Raw genomic sequence first — 7,397 nt, 5'->3', positions numbered from 1 at the left:
GGTTCAGACAACTATGATCTTCCCAAATTCCTAGGAACAAGCTTTCCTAATGAAGATGATGTCCCATGGTTGGTTCATGGAAATCACACTTCTCTTCCTTCACCTCCTCCAATTATTCTCCCTAACCCACATGTTCTTGAAAAGTTCAAGGTCACTCAAGCCCTATTGGCAAGCAAAGTCTATGTGTGCTCACATCTTGGAGTTAAATTCACATATTGACAAGCCGGGAGAGTTGGGTGTCAAAGTATTGAGAAAGTTGTTTGTTCAATCACTTTCTAAGTCACAGAGTGACTTTCCTTTGGGACTACTATAAAATAGACTATGACATGACCCTTAATGATCTTATCTATTTGCTAGGTGCTGCTGAATCAACAATGATTTGGAGCACTGGTAAAGCAAATTTGATTAGAATATCAACTTCCCAAACTTCCATGGACATTGACAATGGTAACATTGAAAATCCGGAAAAACTTTCTCTTCCCAATGGAAAGGGATTGGCCATAGTCAACTCGGTTGACGAAATGGTAAAGAGAGAGGCTAAGTCTGAGACAGTCTCGTGTACCATTACCAAAGAGTCCATATGGTTCTATTACCAAAGGAAGTGACATTGGTTGCGAAGCTGCCCTATTTACCTGAAAGATCATAAGGTTGATCAATTAAAAAAATTTGATTCTACTTCAGGTAAGTCCACTATCTAACTCAATTAAGTTCCTAATTGGAGATTCTTAATACATTTTGATGTATGGTAGGATCAAGAAAAGGGAAGGAAACTTAAAGAAGAGAATGATGAATCTGATCGCGAAGATGGATTTCAATCGCATCGTTCGAAGATCGGATTCTTGAGCTACTACTTAGGAGTTATGATAGATTGCTAGAAAATATGTAATAGCATAGTTTTCATTTAACTTGCATTGTAAGGAAAAGGTTTTTCCGCATTTTATAAATAAATAAAATTTGTTTTATTTTATTATATCTCCTAGCAATGGCATTTATGAAAAATTGATATTTGTATGTTTCTAGCAATAATGGAAATATGAATTTGATTCTTTCATTTGTGGTAGTGTCTCAATTTACCAAATAAGGAAAGATTTTCATCACCCAAGTTTCAATTGGACCGAAACTTGGAATCATGCAAGTTGTATAGTATGATGAATGAGAATTTTCATCTTTGGAAAATTAAGACTAATTCCTTGTTCACATGTATATGTGAGTTAAGTGAAGGACTAAGGGATCGAGTACACATTCTTGTACACTGGTCAAGTCCACCACAAAAGATCAATAAGACTATTCGTCATGATTTACTAAAGTTTAGTAAATATGGTTATACTTACAAGTTTAAGTATAATTCTGAAACATTGGAAAAGTTTCGATGTATGGCAGAACGAATGAGAATAATCAAATTAGGTAGAAAGATAAAAGTTTTTCAAATCTGAAAAGATGGGAGAGTACTTTAGTATCATGTTTTGTGATCATCTTAATGATTAAGAAACCATTTCACATTTGGCCCTCTAAGGACATCTTAGTGCCTTCCTACGGCTAAGAAGAGGAATCAATAATTGGTAAAATGGTTAAATCAAGAAGATGAGTCATACTTCATTCCAAACAATTCTTAGAGTCATACTCCAAGATGGTAACTTGAGTGCCATATCTTAAAGAAAGGTTTATTAACACTTGTCAACTGTAAGAGTAAAGTGTGTCCTACTCTTGTACATTTGAAATTGGTAAGTTGTGATGTTTTGGATAAAACAAAGACCAACTAAGGCCAATTATGTGAAGTGTTTGTCTTGATAAAGAATCCGCACTATCTCTTGAATATTTGGCAAGTGAGTCCTATATGTCAAGAGGACAGTGGGGGTCTTAAAGATCTTGAAAAAGCTTCAAGATCTAATCAAGAATAAAAACATGTAGTTTATCACTAGCACACGACATGAGGTTTAAAACCTATCGTGTTGACATATTCCTATTTCTGCGCCCATTCCAGTTAAAGTTGACTTTGCATTTGATTTCTGAGAGTTCTTAATTGTTTGCATAAAAACTTGGAAGCAAGGGTAGGCCCTTGTGCTGCTAGGTGGAAAGAAGTTAAGACTGTACAAGTTCAATCCATATGAGTTTGGATTTGTCACTAACCTTGTCTTGTGATTATGGTTTTGAAAACTTCACATTGATAGGAACACATACACCATAAAATCTAAGTGTCATAAGGTTTCTCTCCGATTCATGAAAATGATGGTGAGGAAACGCTTTCACTAAGTAGATTTTAAGTAGATAGCAATTGTGATATTTGCATTCTCAAAGTCTTTAATGGAGTGTGTGTGGTTAACCAACACACTAACCTGGACTTGTGAGGAATAGCAAAGGTCTAAACAATTGAGACTGTGATTACGACATCCCTTTTCATAGTTCTAAAATTGTTTAGACACACATATGAGCTATCTAAGGAAAGGTGTATGATTTTGATAAAGTTTTATCAAAACATCTCCTATCAGGAATCGGAACTTTGGTAAGAAAGTCAATAAAGTATTGATTTCTAGAAGACCAGTTAATTTCTGAGTACATGTCAAAGCTAGTGGGAGCATAAGTGTTATGTTAATAATCATCATGCAAGTGGGAGTATGATAATTATAATAAGTGTTGCAAGTTAGCAATGTTAATTATAGAAAACAAAAGTTTCAATTGGGAAAAGTTGTTTTACTATAATTAAGGGAGAGGAAATTATACTTCATTTCAAATCTAAAACCTTAGATCGTGAGATTTTAATCAAATTTAGTCAAGTATATATATGAATCTTATGTTGGAATGGTTCAACATAAGGAAATTCTATATATGGGAACATTATTTGCATTCTAAAAATTTGATTATGATTACGGCATCCCTTTTCATAATCTGAATTATGAGAACATGGCAAATAGAAATAGAAATATTATAGCAAAAGATTGGTCTAGTATCATGTCTTTATTTGAGACATCATGAATCGTGTCCCATATGCTTCGGATATAGGATCGATTGAATGTGCTATAATATTCATCTATTCTAAATTTTTCCAAATGCCTATGGCATTAAGAGGGAAAAAGTACTAGAACTGGATATGACTAATTTGATTAAGCAACTGTTGAGGAAAATCTAAGGTTTACCAAAGATTGGTTGCTCAGGGACAATTGGAAGTATAGTGTTAATTTTGGAAGGACCATATTGACATATTCTGAAAAGAGGCAACTCTTGGTCAGAAGTGATAGTCAAAATGGAAATATGGAAATCTTTCACAGGTGGAAGTTATTCATTAAATATGTGTAAGATTAGGAAACTTAATGCAAGAAGGATGTTTAAAGGAATATACTTTGAATTTGAGACTTCGTTTCCATGGAATGATCTCCATTGGAATACTCTGTAATGTATGTTGACAAGTCTTTCTCACTGTGCATAATCATTACAAGAGGATCAGTGCATATAAGTTTAAAATCCATCAGATTTTGGTAAATGGCAGGAATTTGGAATTCTTGCATTTACAGTAAGGATTTGGGATTGTGAAATGAGAATCATTGGTATTATGTTCAATCGATCTGTTTCACAAAGTAAAGATCATAGACAAACTTAGTGTGCATACTTGGTGTATGACATAACTAATGTTTGGACAAACATTGTGTGTGTACTTGGTGTATGGCATGACTAGTGTTTAGAAAACATAGTGTACATGCTTGGAGCATGGGACAACTATTGTTTTAATTCAAGTACTAAAGTTGATAGTTTGAAACAGTATGCAATGAATAATGTGTGATCAATATGGTGATAAATAAAAAGTGTTCTATTTATATTCATAAGTTCTGAGACCATATTGGATTCGATTATTCTTGTGTTTCACTTTGCATGTTTTGACTTCCAGAATAACTAGGACGTTCTTCCTGAATGACTAAGTTATTCAAACCATCCACAGTCGATAATACGTTGGAAGTAGATATTAAGGCAAGACTGTTATGAAGCTAGTTTGTAGATGTCCAAGGTAGTGGAGATAGCAAGAGTTGCTACAACATTCATGAATGCTCATAAGTTCTGAGTATTGGATTAAACCCATGCTCATTTGACTCATTTCATGGATTTTATCACGAGTGATCATGAGACGATAATATCTTATATTCTTCAAACCTAGAGATATGAGTTGTTGCCTATGAGTTGTTTATACATTGATTGTACGAAAACACATTGGTAACTCGATGTTATAAAACTGCCTTTGTGTATGATTCAACAAGTAGTAGAACAAGCATATGAGTCGAAGTTTATCCATTCCTTTTACCCTTGAAGGGATAAAAGTGATATCTGTGGGCCCCTCAATGATTTAGTGATGGCACCCCGAAGTGCTTGGCCAAGCCTGGACTGATTTGATTTGTTCAATTAGTCGGTCGTCATAAATCGGAAATCGGGAAACAACAAATGGAAAGAGAGAATGATTATAATCCATGTCTCGGTCCATATGATACCTAGAATGGAGGAATATATGATCCCTTATCTAATGTACGCATCATTGATTTGTTCAGAGTTCGACAACAGCTTTCAAGAGCTATGATTGCTAGTCGGGTTTTGAAGTTATACGCAATAATAGTTTTAGACTTATCCAAGTGGGAGACTGTTAGATTAGTGTCTAAGCCCATAACTATAATTGGTATGTACTTGACCCGATATGGCATGGTCCATTTGGATTGCATGGCATCGGAACATTTGGATAGACTTTTTGTGAGAAGAGGTTATTTGTGATTTATATTGATATATTATAAGTTCTAATATATTAATATGAAATCATATTATTTAATTAGTATTGATCAAGAATTAATTTGGAATTAATTTAGTGATAAAAAGAGGCTAATTAAATATGTACTCTTATATATATATGGAATGGGCCAAGGTTTATTTAGGATGGGCTACGAGTGTATGGAAGTCCATGGATAGTCCATTGAGCTTTTAACCCATGGATCCTATGTAAATGAAAGGTCATGGGTATTAGGGTTTACATGGATGTAACCCTAATCCTCCATAATATATAAAGGAGTCCTTTGTTCACAAAATTGGCACTAGTGATACATATATGTGAGGGATAGCCGATTTAAGCATAGGAACCTTTTCTATCAAGTTATTCCAAGATATTGGTGATGTTGTGTGAACCATTTGAGGTGTCACACTTGAGGTACTAGGCTCTTAAGCTCCATGGAATCAAGCTACATAAAAGGTATGTCTTCTAACTTGTTTATATTACCCAAGTATCAAATATTGTATGCTAGTTAGGGTAATACCTTGGAAACTTCAAGTTTGCATGTATAATAGAGAAAACATAGATCCAAGGTATTTAGGATTGCATGTACACCATAGGAGTGTTAGAATGCTCAAAACCCTTCATTTGTCTAGTCCAACTGTAGCACCAGATGAAACTGGGGTGTCCCGTTTCTTAGCTGAGTAATGGGATTTTGAACCATGACTCAACTACTCCAAGAATTGCCAAGCATTTTCACTATCTTGCATCATAATAGTGTCTCCAGACGAGGCGTTAATCATGGTTTGATTGGCAGTGTCAACTCCATCATAAAAGAAACGTACAAGTTGCCAATAGGGAAATTCATGATGGGGACATGAACGCAACAATTCCTCAAGGCGTTCAAATGCATCATGAAATTCTTCATTGGGTTTTTGTGCAAAATCTTGTATCGCTTTTCTTATTTCCGTTGTTTTACTAGCAGGGTAAAACTCTTGCAAAAATTTAGTTTTTAATTGCTCCCAAGTAGTAATACTATGGGGGGGATGAGAAGTGAACAAGTACTTAGCTTTTTCTTTTAAAGTGAACGGAAATAAGTGAAGTCTAAAGGAATCTCTATTAGTTCCTCGCGGAGTATTCGTGTTAGCAATTGCAAGGAACTCATAGAGGTGATTGTATTAATCATCAGTTTTATGGCCTCTGAAGACGGGTAAGACACTAATTAGTTATGGCCTTACTTCCACATGGTGCTCATTTCCATCCGCGAAGAGCATAGGTGAAGCATCATCATACTCTCCCGACTGAAAATGAGACGCCACAAATTGTCTATTAGGTTGCGGAAAGTAAAGATGAGGGAATTGGTTACCTTCGTTGTAGTATCCTCCATTTGCATTGTTGAATCCACCATTTGGATTCCTTCGGTATTGATTCTCAAAGCCTTGATTTCCGAACCTATCGTAGTAGTCATTGTTGTCACAATTGGGGAAATTCTGGTTGTTCTAGTTATTGTTATAGTTCCCGTTTCCACCCCGATTACCTTGATTCCGCCTATTACCACCGTTGTGGTTCTGATTCCAACCAATTCCATTGCCACTTCCATCATCAATATCCCAGTCATCCTCGTTACCACCATTACCACCAATACCGAATTGAGGACCAACATTTCTAGGATTTTGGTTCTGGTTTCTAACATTACCACCGTTGTGGTTTCCTACATTGCCTCAAATATTTTGTGCCCAATTTCCTTCGCTTCCACCATTCTGGCCACGGTTGTTTCTGTTTGGTTGTGGTTGTACTTGTTGGATGATTGGTGCACATGCATTGTTGTTGTTCCCATTGTTGTCATTGTTTCCATTGTTGTTGTTTGGGAATTGAGGAGCTGGTGGTGGAACTAGTGGTGGAGGATTGTTGATTGCATCCTCATGCCCCTCAACCACATCTTCCACGAAAACATTATCTACACTCAGAGTGTTGATGTTCCTTCTAGCGACCTGATTTGAGTGAGCTGTTCGTTCGATTTCTGGATCAAATGCAAACGGTGAAGAGCGTCCGCTATGTCTTGTATGCATGCACCGGTGTGCCTGCACAACACAAATAAAACAAAACGTGAACTACAAACGAGAATTGAAAATGAAAGTAAAAGACTATAAATACTTAAACACAATTGTTCAAGTGCACAATCTCCCCGACAACGGATCCAAATTTTGATCGAAGTTGTTGTCTCAATAAAAAATAAACCAACTAACCTAAGTAGATAGGGTAAGTCGGGTCGAATCCACGAGGAGTTTGTGGTCAAACTTTGTGTGAAAATAGTCAACAAAAATATATTATTGGCAATTGTCATGAAAAAGATTTAAACAAAGATCAAATAAAAAGCATGGAAATTTATTAATTAAAACGAAAATCTCAATGAGAAAACTAGAGAACTCCCTGTTCAGTTATGGACAGTTTAGATTCACACACTTTCTTCCCTAGAACCTTAATTCAATTAGTTAGATGTGATTGGGCTTTATTAACTTGTAACACATAGTTTTGGGCACACTAGATGTTCATTTAACTAGTTGTCTTACTCCTTTATGTCTAAATGGATTAGGAACAATTAGTGAACTAGCAAAAAAATGTCTTACAACTACCTATTACCGCATTAAGGTTCAATATCATAAGT

At 35.5% G+C, this 7,397-nt stretch overlaps 1 non-coding gene across 1 annotated transcript; it reads left to right on the top strand.

Moving 5' to 3' along the window:
• The first annotated feature begins 5,593 nt into the window (after window positions 1-5,593).
• On the top strand, window positions 5,594-5,700 carry LOC145168023 (small nucleolar RNA R71). Its single transcript, XR_013741619.1, has one exon. It is a non-coding gene; the product is annotated as a small nucleolar RNA R71 (small nucleolar RNA).
• Window positions 5,701-7,397: the final 1,697 nt, after the last annotated feature.

This window comes from Lactuca virosa, chromosome 3, assembly GCF_052849685.1.
Source record: "Lactuca virosa cultivar CGN04683 chromosome 3, Lactuca_virosa_CGN04683_v6, whole genome shotgun sequence".
Classification (NCBI taxonomy): Eukaryota; Viridiplantae; Streptophyta; class Magnoliopsida; order Asterales; family Asteraceae; genus Lactuca; species Lactuca virosa.
The sequence above is the reverse complement of the archived record's forward strand: the minus strand, read 5'-3'. Positions and strand labels throughout refer to the sequence as shown.